Here is a 20,266-nt window from a genome sequence, read left to right as displayed (position 1 = left end):
TCAGACTCCATCTGAATCGAGGCTCTTCTATTTTTCTTGATCACTAGAATGTAGGAAAAAAGGATCCCACCTAGGCACACAGTACAAATATTTTGAGAACTGAGATATTGGGTTTTTTTCCACAATTCTTTTTCAACAACCACCAGAAGGAGAAAAGTTATAAGCAGATAAATATATTTGGATTGTGGATTTTATCTGTTCAGCTGGTCATGTTTAGTGAGTTAGAAAACCCCGAGAAGTTAATCCTCTCTCCAGCTACCATCTTCATAAAACAACAATCAGGGAGCAGTCTGAAAGAAGAGTCATTGACTCTGAGTTTCATTTGCATATTCAGCAAGGTCCAGAATAAACATTAAGTAAGCCAATTCATAATATCGAGATAATCCTTGCTTTCCATTTACAGAAATACATTTTCATTGTTTATTTTGTAAAGGAACCCTTCTAGAATGAAAATTGAGGCATTGCTTCTTTTTTTCCTTACATTTCTCAGGCTGTATTTTTTCCCACCTTAAAAAAAAATAATCAGATACTGAAAGTTGAACAATATTCTGTAAGCTTTAGTTTTGTTTTCCAATAGTACATAAACTCTGTACCTACCTTATTGAAATGCAGAAGCCATTTAGCAAAGAACAAAGAGAATTTTTAGTTTGAGTTTAGTATGAGAAGGAAAGAAGGCAGATTAAAAGATCTTTTAATGTTTCTGTGTAAGATGTAAGAATGGATGTAAAAAGATGTAAAAATGGAGCTCTCCTACAAACTTGTGAAAATTATATAAAAGATTTAGAGGATTTTACGAAGCAAAGAGGTGTGAGATGCTTTTTAGATCCAGCAAGCAAACTGTAAACATTGGTTGACCATTATATATTCTGGGTGAAGGGAGAATGAACTGAAAACACTGTTTAAAATGTGAAAAGCATATATATTTAAAAATCCTTTAGAAGAACTAGCAGATGGACTATGAAGAATAACATCTGGATCAAACTCCTTGCTTCTAAACATAACCCAGTCAAATACAGCTGGCTCTAACAAATTCTGATAAATATTTTAATCTCAGTAAGAAAATGAATTCAGTGATGTGCAAAATGAGCATATGAGTATCAATAAGATTTTTATGTGTTAATGCCATTCTTCTGGAGAAGAGTTGGGCACCCAGACACAGTAAAGAGCCTGACAGAGGTGTGCACAAAAGGCACCAAGGGCAGCTCACAAAAATCAGATATTAACATAGATTGTGGGCAGGAAGAAATGGACTAAATGTTGACATAAACCCCTGAAATGTCTTTATTTGTATTTGCCTTTGGAAATGATCAGAGCTAGCTGCTGAGAGGCAATGCTGTTAGCAGGCAGGTGTAAGGACTCGAGTGGAGACAATTGCAGCTGGAGTGCAGCAGTTATGTGAAATGCAGGCCTGGAGACTGTGCTGCTGTGGACTGGGCTATTTTGGAAGAAATCACAAGACTTAGGTCTGACATGGATGGATGAGTCCAGATATTATTCATAGATCCTGTTTAAAATAGGATTGAAAAGTGCAGGCTATTTTTTTCCCCCTGTGACATATCACAAAGTGTGAAGGCAATCTGCATTTTCAGAGCAACTAAACCAAAATCCTACTTGATCTACCTCTTGTCTATGCAGATTAGGTCGAATGTTAAAGTGTTTTTGCATTTAATGTTATTTCATGTTCTTCACGGTCTTTAAATAATGGGGGAGAGGGATGTATTGAAAAATATATATAATAGAATCATAATTGTGGTTTCTTTTCAATTCTTTTTAATTTTTTTATTTGTTTACATATAAAAACCTAGCTCTTTCTACAGGTACTCTTTTTATTCAGCTTTTATTTTTTAGAATGGTTTATTCAACACATTTTGCCACACGTGAGCTTTTCTTTGTAATGTCTTGTGTGAATATATTCATATATTCTAAATTATCTGAAGTCTTTCACCTTACAAATGACATAGTAAGTAGGGATTAAATCTGCAGTCATGTAGATAAAGGAAGGTTGAACTTTAATACAACAGAATATCTGAACCCCTTTTGAAAGCTTCAGTTATAACTAAATAAAGTTTTCATTAAAATTTTAGCATTTTTAGGCTGTTTTTCTGTATATTTTTATAATAGTTTTTCAATTAAACAAATGCATATGTATGTCTGTTCAATAAATTAAATAGTGTGTAAAAAATGAGACTTTTTTTACCATGTTCTTTACTTAAACATTCCTCTCCAAAGATAACTACAAAATAGGTCACAGTTTAAAAATAGTATAGTAAGCAAGTTAAGGACTAGATTCTGTTTGCAAACTGAGTGGTCTAAATCTGCCCTAACTCCATTGATTTCATCAATTTCAATGGTTTAACTTAGATTAAACTGTCTTGCTTCTAATGAACGTGCATCTACTGCAGATAAGATACTAATTCTTCCAAAATCCTGACAGCAACAACCATGATTTAGCTGGCAAAAGGTAAGAAAGTGGAAGGATATGCCTACTCTCTTTCATTCTATCTGCAAATTTTACCTAGAATCCTGTACTGCAGGGATGCCTGACCTTCTGAGCAGATGGATGCCACACCTCTCATGGGGCTGCACAAGAGACACTCAGCCTTTCTCTGCCAGGTAACAAAGAGTGTGCCCATCATGGAGCTGCAGCCATCCTCTACACCAGGACTGCCTGGCAGACTCCAAATTCTGTTTCAGTGTACTCACTCTCTGAGCTGTGTGGGTGGATAAGAACTTATGTTGAGGGTGCCCAGATTCCTTGCAGCTGTGTTACATAGAAGTTGGGACATGCTCTTTGGGGAGAGGGGTTAATGAACCATTGGGGAAGCCAGTGATTGCTAGAGCAGTTGGAATTACTTATGCCCTGTGTTTTGGTTATGTCTCAGGTGTCCCTGAGGACTAAGTCAAACAGTATATTAAATGATTATACAGAATGGATCAAATAAAAGACCATTGTAGGGAAACATCCTTGGACGCCACTATGCATAATCCTGCTGGAGCACTTATTTTTTAATCAAACACTACTTCTTCCCTAGTAGGCCAATAATGTAATAAAAAAAAGCTTTTTAATGTTTTTACTTTGTTTGCAACTGATGCCTCCTTTCAGGTTCAGTGTGAGTTTGATTACTACTGAAGCCATTTATTAAATATAAGGAATAAAAACTAAGCCAAAGGTTTCAGTCTAACTGAAATTTTGCAGCTGGAAAAACACCAAAGCTAGCAACTGCCAAGCAGAGACAGTTCTGAATAGAAGTTTAAAACAAAAAATTAATCTTTGTCAACAAATCTTTCATAAATTATTTGGTTAACGGCTGCTGAATCAAAATATTTTTCCCAACAACTTTGCCAAAATATAGTCTATTATTTAGTATTCCTTTCTCCTTAGAGAAAAATTCCAAAAAACAAGAGAAAAAGTTCTGATTCCTAATACTTATTACATTTATTTGGCCTTAAAATTAGGAAAATAGGTCCAGTAGCTAATTAGGCTAATTTTTTCAAAAATCTGCCTGACTACAGAAGCCTGTGACTTCAGAGAGAGCATAGAGCTTTCCTCCACCTACAATACATGAAACAGCAAGTTTAATTATTATCTTCATTGCACAGGTATTCATAGTGATACAGTTTTATGCAACATCACCAGAATTTAGTGCAGTCGTATTATTACAGAACAGTTAAGAATTATGCCCATTGTGCCCTTCTCACATCCGCTAAATACTGCTGAAGAATCCCTCATATGATTTGTCATTACCAGGAGCATTAATGCAAGTGGACAAGTTTGAATGGATAATCAAACCTTCCTGATACTTATTCTCAAGTTCATGTGGAGGCAGTAATATGATGCATGTCAGACTAAGAAAAGCATTCAGGATATGTCTAGGCAGAAAAGTGAAATTATCATTGCACAAGAAATGACCAAATGTCTGAAAGCTTTTTATGACAAGCAATAGTACTGAAGTATGTGATAATTCAGATAAGCCTTTTTTTTTTCCTGATAAAAATAATCTCCCTGGTGCCTGCTTTCATTTATCCTTGTATTCTACCACTGCGTGGTTTTTACAATCTCTTTGTTGCTGTAATGCTGGTTGATTGAAATTCTCAATTTGTAGGTCTCCTTGAACATGTTTATTCAGGGGATGGGACTTGCACAAAACAATACACTTGTGTGAGGCAATCCCATCACATCAGCCTTCATTATCATTTTTAGATTGTCTAACTGGAGTACTCTCAGTGTTGTAGATCCTGTGCTTTCACAAAATGGCCTCAATTGTTGTGTGCTGATCTTTGAAACCACATCAGCCTTAGCTTTACTGTGATATCTGAAACAAGAATTTGATTGCCAAAACTGCAACTTTTTTGCACTAATACAATGGGACATTTTGAGCACAGGAGCCGAGGTCTTTCTTCATATGTGTTGTGGGACTTTTTTCCCCCTCAATATCTCTTTGTTTTTTAAAAATTTAAATACCATCATTCCTATCTATTTCAAGGTGCCAAGTTTATGCACATGACGTAGCTTACTGCATTGCTCTACTTCAAACAGGGGTGAAGAGTTCTGATTTAGTTTCATATTTTACACAGCTGGATGATGTGCCTATCCATTCCCCTCTTTGACACATTGCATGCCTTTAAATCCATCATGAGTCATTTTTCTTATGTGGAGGCTAATTAACATCTTGGGAACAGATTGCTTGCTTTTTCTTGGTATTTTTTTGAAGTAACCAGATGCTGTAATTACTGTGTATACAGTGCTTTTTTGCCGATAGGTTGTCGTATAGCACACCCCATCACTTTAATTAACAGCACAAAGTTAATTTAAATAGTAAAAGATGAGACAAATTTGTTTAGAAGTCTTTGAATGTAATAGGAAGATTTGTCCTGAATAGTAAAAACAAAATAAACCTGTTTCAAATAATTGATGTAAGAGCACTTAATTCCTTTCCTTTTTAGTGCTACTAACATTTACTTGAAATTCTCCTACTTTTAATTATATTCCTTTTTTTCCTTAATTTTTACCATGTATATGCTACTACTCTGTGTTGCTTTTCTGAAAAAAAGATCTAGATTTTCCATAATTACATTCCTGGTAAAACCTGTATTTATTGGTCGTTCTTCTCTATCCCAGTGTCTACTTTGATTAGCTTATTCCTCATGCTTAATTTCTTCTGATTTTTATTGAGAAGCTGAACAAACTGGATTGGTATTAAGAAGAAAGATAGCTTATTGTAATTACTTTTTAGGTGACAAGAGGAAATAAGCTTTCTGTGAGATCTGGTTTAAAAGGATCCATGTAAAGAAGCAAAGGGAAGGAGAGACAAGGGATAGAAACATAAAGACATTTATAAGGGATGAGTCAAATCAAATCACTTTCCTCCTAGCCTTTAGTGGTTGTTTTTTCATAGCAGATTTACATATGAACAGTGTCAGCTTGTCTATATTTTAATTGGTTCTGTTTACAGTGTTCACTATAGTGCAGCTCGGCACCTCTCAGATGAGAGGGGCTTGTTACATCACACTCTCATCAGAGGCTTTCTGAGATCCAAACACGCTGTGTTGTGTTTTAATCATCAGACAAGACTACAGCATGTTCCAAACAGGTAAGACAGATTTCTTCAAGAGAGATATTAAAGAAAGGTAAGGAAGAAAGAGTTCAGTTGGATGTGTCATCAGCTGAAATGCCAGATACATGCACAATGAAAGGACTTGAATTGAGAATAATACTCTCGTCATATCCAAAAATATGATATAAAAGGCAGTCTTCCTTCATGTAAAGCCAATGTTTAATTCATGGCAGTTATTACAACTTTTTTTTTTCCTTGTCATAGACTGTGAGTACTCAAAATATTTTTCCTATAACCATTAAGTTACAATTACAATTATCAGGTACATGATCGTGAATATCATAAACTTTTGTCCCAGCTTTCAGCTCAGTAAGCTCTGTGTGGGACAGCTGTGACAGTAATTATAAAGTGATATAAAAATATTACATTTGCAAAATACCTCTTGTTTGTTGGGCTTTGTCCTGCATTTTTACTAGTCATGGTGGACCACTAATAAATAAGAAGAGCAATATCAATGACCTTTAAAGTCTCTGTGAACTGTTTATTAGTGTCAGAGGAACAACATAAAAATGATATTTCCAATAGGAAATCTTGTTTTGTACCCTGCTCTCTGAAATCAGGATATCATCAATGCCATACAGGAAATAAAGAAAAAAATAGAATAACAATGGAACCAACCTGAGGAACTCTTAGAAGTCCAAGTGTTATTAACAAGACTTGGTGTGTGCCAAGAAAATAATATAGAATAAAAGACAAGGCCTATGTGTCTTGTTTGGGGTGTCTGGTTGGTTATTTTTCTGCACTTCAGGAAGCTTTTAAATGAAGAAGCTAAAAACATACTTGTTCCTCTTATGTATCATCTTTTTATAGACAAACATAATTTTTTATGAGTAAAGTCAGTCCCTGCAATATACTGGCACTGTCAGAGGACTGATGAGCTGCGGGAAAGTGTTCCAACAGCAGTCTCCACCTTGAGCATAAGTCAGCTAAAGACAGTTGAAGGAAGATTTTTCCATATTTTTTGAGATTGCTGATGAGCTTGGTTAATTGTCAACATCAAAAGGTTCCAAACTGCAGTTGCCAGACCATGTTAATGGTCTGTGATTTAAACTACTAGACCATACGATGCTTAGGATGCCAGTCGCATCCTAAGTTAGAGGAGTTGATGGTGTGAGGATTGAGATATTGGTGGACAACACAACATTCTTACTGTTGTGTATGGGAAAAAGAAGTGGGGCAGGGCAATCATGCAGCAGGAAATAATAATCCAGTACAGAGCAGTCTGAGGAAGTAGCTGGAATAAAGAATTAACAGGGAGATATGAGAGAGAACCACAAACCAGGTCTCAAGGCAGGGAAGATGGGGAGCACGTCCAGAATAGGTGCAGGTTTTTCAGGCAAAGGAATAATCCAGTTAAGACAGAAATGATGGAAGGAGATTGACATAAAGATCATAAGCAGTTGAAGTGAGCTATGTTGCCAAGGTGCTTGGTAAAGGGGGAATTACAGAGAAAAGAACCTTCATCCATCCCAGCTACAGTCTCTTTTGTCACTTACTCATGCTGAGTCATCACCCAGCTTATTTTACTTACTAAACTGACACAGCATTAACAGTAACTGAAAGGCTGAATGGTTTTAATTTTACAATGTCTTGTGATATCAGTAGGCAGACACACAAGTCACTCTACAGAGAATTTTTATGAGGTTCTGTTTCATTTTTTTTTTTCCCCTGAAAGAGGTAGGAGCATTATATGCCAGATGGAAAGCAGCCAGCTGGAGACCCTGAGTTTTGCCAAATTCCAGATACTCTGACATGCTGCAAAGGAGCTGATCAGGGACCATAAATGGCAAATAGGATGTGTTTGAAATCAACCTCAGCTCTGAACAAGTTTCATAGGAATCTCTGACTTCATAAAACAATTCTGACAAATTAGCAATTTCCAAACAATAATAAGCAGCCTCTCAACCCCTCAAACCACACATCACATTTTAAAGCTATTTTAGATCCATGCAGTTTCTACAAGGCTGAAGCTGGTATCAGTCAAAAGGCTGCTAGACTTAAATTTATTAATGCCATTGCTGGCAGCCACTACTGGCTGAAGTGAAAACCCAAACTACTGTAATGTGTTGCTGGAGTGTGGTCTAAAGTTGATGAGATTATTTATCTTCTGCTAAACTCTAACCATTTAGCTGACTGTAATTTGACTAGTTTGGATGGTGCATCACTCACAACCAAACCCCAATGCTTTTTATAAAAACATCGTGTTCTGGGTGATGACAGCTCTGTGTCTTGTTCCCTGTATTGTGTGTACTGCAGGGCTGAGATAACTGTTCTGGACAAACAGAATGAAGATGTTGTTATCTAATATTGGTATTCTGAAGGGCAGAGGGGTGAATGAATGTCACTTTGGGAGCACACCTTATTTCTCTGCTGGTAAAGACGACTAATATGGAAAATCTCATACTGCATTGCTTTTTCCCATATGTTTGTCTGGAGTTTTCGCCTTCTGTTTTACTGTCAGATTATTTTCTTCAATACTGATTTGAATTAAGTGATTATACATATATATCAGGTATAGAAACATGAATTACAAAGAAATGCTTCATAAAGTAATTAGCATTTTTGATAGTTTAGAAACTGAAAAACAAGAAGGAATTTGGAAAAGTAGACAGAACATAGCTCTTTCTTAGCCCATTATTCTTCAAAGAAAGCAGTAGTTGGAAATACTATTTTGCTGGGTTTTACACATTTTAAATAGCTGTAAAAGAAATCACATAGGTTTTTAATTTCATGAATGAGTGGAGAAAACTGCTGTGAATGGTAGTCAGTCACAAGAACTAATTGTTCCAAACTTCAACAGGAAAAGTGAGGTCAACCATTTTGCTTTTTCTCAATATTAATTCTGCTTCATGCTATGAATGTGCTACATCCAATATTCATATTCATACAGATTTTGAATATGTTTCCACAAGTCTTAGAAAAGAAAATATGGAGGTGGAAACATTGCTTGTGAGTTTCCTGATGCTCTCCATCTTGTCACTATTATCTCTGTGATACCTGCCTGTGAAATGCCTCATTGCATCCCAGCTGAACACAAGATCAATCTTTTTTTTTCCCAATCTGAAGCTTTCAGTGCTGCTCTGCAGTCATAAACAACTGGTTTTGGTTCAGCTGAGAGGCAGCTGCTTTGAGTGGTGAGTAAAGGTCTTGCTATACCAAGTTTGATCTCTCAGTGTCTGGTGGGTTTGGGACAGGAGCCTCAGAAGTGACAAGAAATGCTGTGTGCTGTAACGAAGCAGTGACTAACTGCATCCTGCCCCTGACTGGACTGGAGTGCAGGTTACCAGGTGTCACCAAAGTTAAAGCGGTGACCCTTCAGTTTATGGACATGTCCCATCTGCCTCTACACTGTGCTGTGCCTTTTCTGGGCTTTCAAACAGTCTGCAGATAAGTTAATGTACCTGTCATCTTGCCCCCAGTGAGATTTGTGCCTGGTCTTTCAGCGGTCTCTCCAGTGATGCTCCTCACATTTTACGGTTTTGATTCCCTCATATTGCAGATTTAGTTTTATTTTTCTGCAGATATTCCCTGGGGCCAAAACAGAAGGAAGGGGAAATCTTTGCTGCAAAAGTCTCATATTTATGAGGCTTATGATGACACAGAGGGGGAAGATTCTTAAAAAATAACTCCAGTTGTTTTTAAATCTTTGTTCACATTTTAAAATGGTCTGTGGAACACAGATTTGTGTCTATAAAACAAACATACAAGAAAATCTTGTGATGTTATTAGTAAAGCAGGTGGCTCATCTTTCAAAATCCCATTTTAGCTAGGCAGTGATTTTCAATGAAATCTGACATATTCATTTTTGCCAAACTTAGCAGCCCCCAAGGCCTGTTGAAAGTCACTTGAAAAAAGTTTTCTTAACAGGTCAGTTTTCTTTGCTGAAGCTGTAGCATCTCCTGTATTTGTAAAGATTTATTTCTTTTACATCTGTATTAGTCAAGCAGCAAGCTGACGCTGGTGATATAGATTAACAAAGTAGGCTAGTTATACAACATTGGAGAACGTCCTGGAAGTCATTTAGTTAGCACCTTTATATATTGGCAACTAAATTTTTCTTTTCCCATTTTTTGTAGAGAATTAATACTTGTGAATCTACTGGCATAATTGATGTCAGCTGGGGAATTGGAGCTAGTCTTGCAAATGTGTTAATTCTCACTGCAAATGATAGAAAGCGCTGGGAAAAACCCAGATCTTGTTTGAATCCATTGTCTTTTCTGAGCTCATAGAGTATTTTCCATGTTAAACACATGATTTTGTTCAAAAATGCCTCCCAGACTCCTAGTCCACATTTTATTAAGAAAGACAGTCTGCTAGCTTCCCATTAAGATACTCTGTTTGACAGAGTGAGTAAGCACTCATGCTTTTTGAACAAGTGTAGCTATTTACTTATTGCTATGTGAGCAGAATAATAATGAGTTAAGAAATTTTGATGAAAGGCATTGCTTTTGTGGTCTTGCTTCCAATACAGAATGAGAAAAGGATGTTTTTGATTGAGCTCAGCTATGGTTTCTATCTCAAAAAAAAAAAAAAAAAAAAAAAAAAGAAAAGGAAAAATGGCATGGATCTTTCTTTCCTCCTCCATATCCACAATCTCGTTTTAGTCAGAGGGATGACCTGCAGATACTAGATACCTGCCAGCCTGACCTTGGTGCCAGGGAAGATCATGGGGTAAATCATCTTGAGTGCCACTATGAGACATGTGCAAGACAACCAGGAGGTCAGGCGCAGCCAGTGTTGGTTTATGAAAGACAGGTCCTGTCTAACTAACCTGATGTCCTGTGCAAGGTGACCTTCTTCGTGAATGAGGAAGATGCTGTGAATGTTGTTGTCTGCCTGGACTTTAGTAATGCCTTTGACACTGTGGAACATTTGTCTTTCCCCTGTGTGCAGTTTAAGCAGATGCTGTGTGAGATGAATACAGTGCTGGTGTCAGCAGGAGGCCCTGAACTCTTCCCCCCTGCATCTTTCCAGATTTGGGGATGGATGTGGGCATGGTTGGAAGGGATCAGTAGAGTCAACACACACCTCCTTAGATCTGTAGAGCATGACAGCTCTTGTTAGACGTGGCATCTGGATTTCTCCTTAAACTCCTGGCTTCACTGCCAAAATGAATTTTTAATGTATCCTACATGGTGAGTGAGAGACAAAGATTTGCAGAAGTTCTCCCAGTCAACCTTTTACTTGTCTCACTAAGCCATAGAATGGATATTGATTGAACTTGTGAAAATCCCTTCATTGGTCTCAACAAAAGCTGGTTGGTGTTTGAAATGTCATGTATTTTCCACTGACAGCAAATAATGTTCCTTTTTCTGCTGTAAATTAATGTCTCTGAGCTTTGGAGAAAAGTAGTAGTCCTACTTTGGAGAAAAGTAGTACTCCTCTGAGTTGGAGAGGACTAAGGTAAACTTCTGAGGGATCACATATAGGACTTTCCTAATTTGGCTCGTATGCTGCTCCATCAAGAATAAATCTTGAAAAAACAAAGGTGCCTACCTAATCTGAATTAAACACCCTAAATTGATCGAATGGCACTGAAAGTGATGGCGTCTTCAGGTATATGAGATACAAATAGAGTGTAACATGAACTGGAAAGTAGAAAAAGTCTGGAAAGCTCTATTATGAAGGAGAAACGAGTCTTGGTGTCTCATAGCAAGTGCTTGAATTCTCAAGTCACTTCTGTATCAAATCTACAGAAAAAACATCTTCAAAGTGGCACTGTTTTTGCATCTGGCTTCTGAAATTCCTCATTTTGCATCTAAACTTGGGTACTGAGTGCAGTGAGCATTGAGAATTTTCTTGCATGGTTTTCAGAATAATTATCATAATGAATTCAGTACCCTCTCTTAATGTGGTTATCATTCTTCCCTGGTTTCAACAGGAAATTATAAGTTAATTTGAGCAGAACTTTTTTTATATGTTAACATTGTATAAGAGGTTCCATCTAAGGCTCACAACTTGAGGATTTTGCCATAATCTGATAATAGCTGATGAAGCTGGAATGCCCGTGTTGAGGAAGGTAATACTTCAGTTTGACAATGAAATAATAATTTTCTCCTGCATGAATTAGGATCAGCTCTTTTTTTTTTTTTTTTTTACAACATTATTTAGCTTGTGCTATGTCTGTTGGTTTCTCTGCAGATAAGTGTTTACACTCTGTTCCAGTGTGCAGTGGTCTTCTGGTTGGATACTTCAGCTCTGTAAGGGCTACTACCCAGAGAAAATATACATTTCAACCAGAAGAGATCAATCCTAGGCAACTATTTTTTTTTCATATTGTTTTGCCTGTCTGACCTGTTTTTCTTTTGTTTGTTTTTTCTGGTGGTGGTTTTTTTTTTAAAGTTATTACTCCATGACAACAACTTTCTAAAGACAGACTCTCCCCTTTTCTGTTAATTTATATTTAGGACTGAAAAATTTCCCACACACATATCTATAAATTGTGAAAAATAGCCTTTTTCTACCAGGTATATATTTTAAGATATCTTTAAGTAAAATAAAAATACTCTCTTTCAGCACTTGTGAAACTGCATCTGCAGTGCTGGATCCTGTTCTGCGTTTCCCAATACAACAGAGAGATAGAACTGCAGGAGAAGATCCATCAAAATGTCACTAAGATGATGAAGGAATTGGAGCTTCTCTCGTATGACTAAAAGCTAAGACAACTGTGACTGTTCATCCTGGAGAGGATAAGGCTTAAGAGCGTCTTATAAATGTGTGTAAATACCCAAAAGGAAGGGCACAAAGACAGCAGAGTCAGGTTCTTTTCACATGTGCCCAGTGACAAGAGTCAATGGTCACAAACTTAAACACAAGAGATTCCCTTGTGAGAAATGGGAATGAGAAAACATTGTGAGGGTGATGGTGTGTCAGCACAGGCTGCCCAGGGAGTTTTTGGAGTCTATGTCCTTGGAGATATTCAAAAGCTGTCTGAAAAGGGTTCTTGTTTGCCCTGCTCCGGGGCCCTGCATGAGCAGGAGGTTTGAGCAAGACGACCTCCCCAGTTCCTTTCTAATCTCAGCTGTTCTGTGCTTCTGTGAAATGCCAAACTTCACGATTTTGGGTTGAAAACAGAAATCTCTGGTATCTCAGAAATACAGCCATGCTGACATTCTAACGAATTCAGCATCTCTGGAATGCTACAGTCTTTAACTGTTTCTGTTCCCATCTTCTTTCTCAGGGCATATTCATTGTATACAGTGTAGAAAATTCGGAATTTTCAAATAGCTGCCTTTATATTCTTGATGATTGTTACGGAAGGATATTTTCTTCTTCTTTTGCTGTTCACGCAAATTAGTTTGAACATGATAAAAGTATTTATCAGATTCTTGGTAATAGATGTGGATTTACTGGGAGGTGCAAAGGCTACAGCCATTCTTCTCTTGAGGTGCCTTTTGATACAGCACACCTTAACCTTTATGTGGAATCTTTGCACATCCCAAGTCCAAATCAGTTGAATCCATCACTTTACTTATGCTTAGCTACCTGAGACTTTCATATCCCCAAAGTGCTGTCAGACACCTACAGTTAGCTGTTTATTTATTTAGAGTTAGTGTAGTTGCACAAGCAAATGTAGTTCTCGTCTAAGAGGCTTTGCTGATTACAAGCCTTGCTTACTCACAGAAAGGTAATTTACTGCCTGCAGGGCAGGACTCAGATATACCCAAGCTTCCTGGACAGCTAAATGGATCATTCCATTCCAGTGCTCATTCACTTGCTGGCCTCTCTCAGACTGTTTGCAAAAGCACTTATCCTGCAAATGCTTACTCATGTAAGCTATAATACTCTAATCAGAAAGTAAGTGGAGCTTGGAGACATTAAGTTGGGGTTTTTTTGTTGTTTTTTTTTTTTTTTAGTGAGTAAGCACTTTCAGGGCAAAACCCAAGGGCATCAGAAATGATGATAATTTTCTGCATAGTACATTGTCTATTTTTATCTTGAAGTCTGGATCTTTACATAACTTTCTATTAAATTGTTTGAGATCTTCCCTTCCTAGATCAGTCGAAGCCCAGTAGGCAGACATTCTTATGCTTCAAAGCATTTTCTAATGACTCCCTATAAAATGAACTGAAACATTAGCCTGAATTATAGCTGTGATCTGCTTCTAAGTTCCTTTTTAAGCACTAAATTATATCCTAGCCGTGACTGTGTCCTTTCTTCTGTCCCTCTGAATCTCACTTTCAGCTTATCGAATAACTGCTTTAACAAAAGTTGGCATTGAAGTTCATGACTTGTCCTTTTAAAATAAGATTGTTTACAAATGTCTTCCCAGAGCCTAACAACTTACATGAAAGTGCACTTTTTCATCTCCAAGGATGAAGAAGAAAATGAAGATGTGCCTATGCAGGGTCAGCTTTGTCTCAAAGACTGAAAGACAGTCATCAAAGCAAAAAAATTTACTAATTTGATGAGTGGAAGACTGTGAACTACCCAGGCAGACATTAACTGGTATGTATATGCTTGACTTGCTGCTGCTGCTGCTATTACCAAGTCTTTTTAATAGTACTCTGACTGCCTTTAAAAGCAAGTTTCTTGTAAAAATGCTTTCATATCTCAAACAGTTCTGGTGATTTCACTCTTCAGCTATTTTCTTCCTTCAGCAGTCGAACAGCCTTTATAAACTCAAACTCCAGAAACATTAAAGCAAAGGGTGATGTTTTGCCAAGCCATATGTTCTTAAATGGAGTATTTTATGAAGCTGATAATAAATACTTTAAGGCATGGTAGCTAAAAAAATTCCAACCTAATGTAAGCAGGCACAATTCCAGTGATTTCAACATTAACATTAAGAATGAATTTAACTGGGTATAGTGTTTAAACTGCGTAGGTTTCATTGACATTATATGTTGGGCTGGAATCTAGACTAAAATTGTGTTTTTTCTACTCTACTCAATTTAAGAATTACTTCACTCTACTTCCAGCTTTACTGCTTTGCAGAAGTATTAAAATGCTGATATAAAGTGTTCACTAGATATAAAATCTTGTCTGGTATTTGATCATTTTCCTATCTCAACAACTTTTTAAAGATATTGTTCACCTGCAAACATTTTAATCCTCTTTCACATGAATAATAAAACCTGTAACACATGCACAGTTCTACATAAAAACACCAACTGTAGGCCATAAAATGACTGTTCAACTGAATAATAAATTGCAATACCAGGTAATCTCCAAGTAAGCAAAGTTTTAGTCTTTCTACTAGATATGTCAGGGAAATATAGATAACCTCACTAGTTAAAGGTAGTGATATTTCCTTTATACTTGTAGAAATATGCTGCACAGATGTTGCTTACCTAAGCTTTGGTGAGGAGAGGAGATAGCTTGCCAGGCTGAGTGTTGGTCTTAGTCCCTTTTCCTCCATCTAGAAAGCTGTTTTAGGAAGTGGCTCCTTCTGCCTTCTCTTTCCTTAGATGTGAAACAAGGAGGTTTTGAATATTGATGGGTTATAAATTGTTCAAAACTTTCTTTTGTTCTCATTCCTTCACTGAACATCTAATTTCTTTCTCCTTCATAGACTGTATTCTATCCTGCACTCCACCATTTTAAATCTTAGGTGTGAGGTGGTGATATGAGGGTAAAACTAATCCTTACAGTTTAAATACTCCTTTCACATTGTTTGAAATTTTTTAGATTGAAATTACAGTTTAAAAAAAATCTATTTATGTCAGGAAAGTATAATCTCATCATGGCCAGAATTGAGAGGGTATCATGGCGTCTTTCTGACTTTGTTTTTGGCCTTCAGATAACCAGAAATTTCTATGTGAATTACAACATTTAAGAAAAAAGATTTTAAATCCTTGTAAAACTTTTAATTTCCATCTTTCCAAAGGATAGAAGAAGAAAGAGAAAAATGATAAGGAAATGTCCCTTATTGGCATTTTGCTCTTTAAAATAATGCTGTATTAAATGGAGTAATATGTTAAAATACCATAAGCAGACAAACCTAACTCATTGATCAAAGGATACTTTTAATGAGTGAAGGGAAATTTACAGCACACTTGTCATTTTAACATCATTAAAGGAGTTTCAGGAACACTAAATCCTTAAATAATTTATATTTAAGAAAAATCTATTTTCCTTTCATGTACTTTAAAAAGGAGATTATAAACATGCTGTAGAATTAATAATGAATTATTAGATATTAAACTTTGATCATTATCTCACGAATATATAATATTTTGGTTTCTTGTCTCATCACTGAATATGTTTACTTGTGTGAGTGTTTGCCAAGTCATTTCATGATACCATGGATTTTGATAGAAAGTTATGGTAAGTTTTTGGAAAGCAGAGATTGGCCTCAATATTACAACTTGTCCTGGGTTGCAGCGTAGGATGTACACAAAGTATTTATTCTATCACCATCTTCATGAACTGTTGAAACCAGGTGGGCTAGTGTTTTCCCAAGCCCCCTGCCTTTTCTGCTAATGGCCCATTAACGCCTTTGGGGTGTTTTTCTGCTAATGACTTCTGAGGTGTCTCCTGCTAATGGCCCATGAGTCACAGGTAACTCCCTCCAGGGGTTATCTCTGTTAATGGGCCGTCAAGGACACATTTCACACTTCTCATGCTATTGTGAGGTGCTCTGCCCAGGGGGAGGAGCCAAGCATTCTCACCTGGATATAAGCTGGGATTTGGGACAGTGCAGTGGGCACTTACCCACTGGATTCCCAGAGGACCAGAGCTCCCAGACCTCTCTACAGGATCACTGCTTCAGGAAGAGCACTTCACCTGGACTGCTTCCACCATCCTGCTCAGGTTGTATTCTGACCCTGTCAGTGATTCTTTGTGTTATTGCATTTATTTTATTTTATTTTTACCTTTTTACCTTTCTTCTCATTAAATTATATCTCTGACTTGGAGCCTCTCACTCGTTTTGTTTTCAAACCACAACACAACTGTATCTTTATTCTCCTCTAAAACTACTTGAGGGATCCTTAAAAAAGTAGTTCTGGTCTAATTTTATCAGTGCTGTAGAAATGAACAAGACATTAAGGAAATAATAGACTACCAATATTTATGGACAGGAAAAACCTATGGGGGAGTTGAAAATTATAAATATTGCTTATAATAGTAGCTAATGACTACCTCCTAAACTAATCAAAAGCAATATTAAATTTTTGGACATTTAAAAATATTGTCCTAATTTGATTTTATCCTCTGAATAATGAAATACAGAGTTTTCCCCAATGTCATACAGTTTCTTGAATCCCCTGAGCTACAAATCTGTCTGTGCTATCTGCATGACTCCAAAATCACACTGGTTTGAGTCAGAGAGGTTGTGAAAAGAAGTTGTGTTATAAAAGAGACCAAAAAGATTTAGAGAGAAAAATAAATAGGCACACACACACACACAAAAACAAAACAAAACAAAACCAACAAAAAAACCTCCAAACAAACAAAAACAAAACAAAACAAAAGACTAAAAGTTACTTGTAATTCTTGCAGATAAATTTTTTTAAGAGTAAGAAAAGAACTCTGAAAAATGTCACTAACAATCAGTGCCAGCAAAATCCACCCAGGAAGGAAGAGAAACAGTAAATATTTGGCTCTAGTTTTGCCAATGTAACAAATACAATCTTGGTCCTCCTCCTTGGCAAATGGCACAAATCCCATTGACACTGATAGGGCCAATATTTCACTCATGTCCTGATGCAAGCTTGACACAATAACCAACCAACTCACATTGTCTCCAATAGGACTTTTGCCACTGACTTCACTGGCAGCAGTGCTGAACCTTTTGCCCTTGGGCCATGAGGCTGAAATCAATGAGATCTCTGCTTTTAAATTGGGTCATGTATTCCAGTGTTGTTTGGGTTTTTTTTTCTTATGACTATATCAGGGTCAGATCCATACTATGGCACAGAAGTGGAACAATCAGCTTTCAGTGTACACAATAAGGTGAGCATAGATGTGATGTTGTGTGCTACAGATTCGATCAATCTGAGCTCATTTTGGCTGATGTAATTTCCATTGGTCCCAGTGAAGTAAACATTAGAAAAAAAATCTGTTTCTAATATTCTGTTTCTGGCCTATTTTTTCTCTATCAGAGAAAAGAAAGGATTTTGTAAATTAAAAAAAAAAAAAAAAAAAAACCTGAAAAAAGAACATTGGCTTGACGTTGCTTTTCAAATTTGCTTTGAAATAGTTCAACTAATATAGATTAGTAATCTGTAGACAAAATTGGTGTTAACGAAGCTGAACACCTTGTTTACTGTCTTAAATATTGAAATCAAAATGCTAGAAGTTAAAACCATTTAGTAATAATGTGTAATTTACATTAGCATATTAGTTTTGTTTAGAAGTGAAAACTTTGATATAATAGAACCTCTTTTCAAAGAAAAATGAAGCTTAAAGGGTGTGAACCACTCTTCATTTTAAAAACCTAGGAGAATGTCTCGCTGAGATTCTTACAAAGTAAACTCATTTTTTAGAATGCCTCAATGGAAAAGTACTAAAGTGTTGTAAGAAAAATGCCAACATTTCTAACAGTTATTCTTCTGTGCACGTGTGTGTGTGAAAATACACACAGAATCTGTGACGTCCAACACAGAATTATCATTATTTTTGCATAATGATAATTATATATTCATTTCTGTAGCTGCAAGTGGAGGATTTTTCAAATAAAAATAAGTAGCATTTTATTATTTCTGCTTTACTTTAAGGGCAATAATTGTCATTGCTGTGGTTCTTGAAGATAGATAGCTTGATACAATATCAAGTACTTAAGTGGTGTACTTTGACATTGTGTGTGAAGAAGAGAATATGTAGTCAAATATGATAATTATGGGGAAAAAAGCCAACCCAGCTAACAGTAAACATCTTATTTGCAAATGAAGACCCCCTGGGAAAAGATAGACTAAATTGTGTGATTGGATTTTCACAGAAAACTTTTTTTTTATAATTGCTTTTTATATTTATTTAGTTTGATTAGTTTATTTATTTTGATTAAACAGTCAGTGCTTGCAGATTGTTCTCCATTAGCAAGTGTAATTTTCATTTTTCTCTTTCCACTGAACCCATTTTTCTCTGGTCCTCTGGTGTTTTGTACTGCATTTGTATGACCTCTTTCACTTCCATTTTACAAGCAGTGGGAGAACAGATGAAATTATCTCTGTTTTCCCTAAGGACATGTTAACCCTGAGCACTGGAGCCTTATGCTGATCTCCTTGAACCAATGTGGATTTGAACAGATAAAGATGTAGAGTGCAGCACTTCACCAGCATGCTGGCACAAAAGCTGTTTGCACAGCACTGCTGCACCACTCCCAACCTTGATCCAGCCTCGTAAGTTGCTAGGCTGGGTCTCAAATTCCTTATTGCTCCCAGCTAGTGGATGTGACACCAGCTCAGCTCTAACTCATCTACCTGCTCTGAATATATCTAAGAAGTAGGAAGCTACCAAACCCATATAAAATCTTGCTTCCATGAACATGAAGCCATGAATAAAGCCATGTCTAATCCATGCCTTCCATATCCTACAGCAAAATTATCTTAGCAGAACACCATTTGTACTAACTTCCCTGTGCACATTCATGTCATATAGGCCTCACGTAAACCTATAAACACTTTAAATCAGAGGGATTCCTCTAAATCTAGTCATTAAAAGATTCTCATCTCTGCCAGTGTATCCTAGAGGAGGTTTCTCTTTGCTGTAAAACATGCTTTTGCTGGGAGAAATTGGCAAAGGGCGAAGCTGGGTGAGTTGAGGCTCCGTGAAACATCCTTGTAAACAGAAAGATTAATGTATAGCCTTATTTAAGCCAAGGCTGGTTATCCATTTTAGGAATATTCCAAAGGAACCAAAAGTGTTGTTCAGACAATTGTGTCTGCACTTGCTGCTCAGACACACAAATGTTTTTGACATGGTACCCACTGCAGATTTTGGATGGAAATCTCACAACTTAGAGGTGAGAGTTTCTTGGATGTCTGATAAGGAATATACATTCCCTGGAATCTTGGACAAAACACTCTCCTTGGTGATTCAGTATTAAGCCTGCTATTTGTGAAGTTGTGGAAATGACTCCTATACTTAGACTGTGGAAATTAAAGAGAATTCTCATGCAAAAGGAAACCCCAATTACTAGTCAAAAAGCCTACAGAGCTCCAGTCTAGATCACAGAGAAGTGCATTAATGCTGTACAAGGTAAGATAAAGGCTAGGATAAGGAAAAGGATAGAGGTATTGCAATGAATAACATTACTGTACAGGAATTTTAAAGATTTGGTTGATACACATCATGAACCAAGAGAATGGCAAAATCCCTAGCTCTGGGCATCATACCTAGGAAGAATGGCTAATATTGAAATGTGGACTAACCACCTAAAGGTAAAAGGTGCCTTTTTGCAAAAGGTGACTTTTTGCACAAAGGCCAAAGTCAGCTTCACAGCTGAAGATTTATCTAAGAAACACCATGTGAAAGTAGCCTCAGTTCCCCTGTGCAATGAATGTCAGCACCTCAGTGAAATTACAGGGTTTCTGAAATTGAGGGGAATTTATAAACTGCTGATTTTATCTAGATTCACTATCTCTCCAAGGATGCTACCAAAGGAATCCAAAGGAATCCAATGAAAAGTAGAGAAAGACTTTGGAAACTGAAAGGCCTGGTAAAAGTCTGCAGTTGTGACAATGCAGAAAATGTGCATTTCTGGGTGC

This window comes from Zosterops lateralis, assembly GCF_965231275.1.
Source record: "Zosterops lateralis genome assembly, chromosome: 1".
In the NCBI taxonomy this organism is placed as follows: domain Eukaryota; kingdom Metazoa; phylum Chordata; class Aves; order Passeriformes; family Zosteropidae; genus Zosterops; species Zosterops lateralis.
This window is presented reverse-complemented; position numbering follows the sequence as displayed.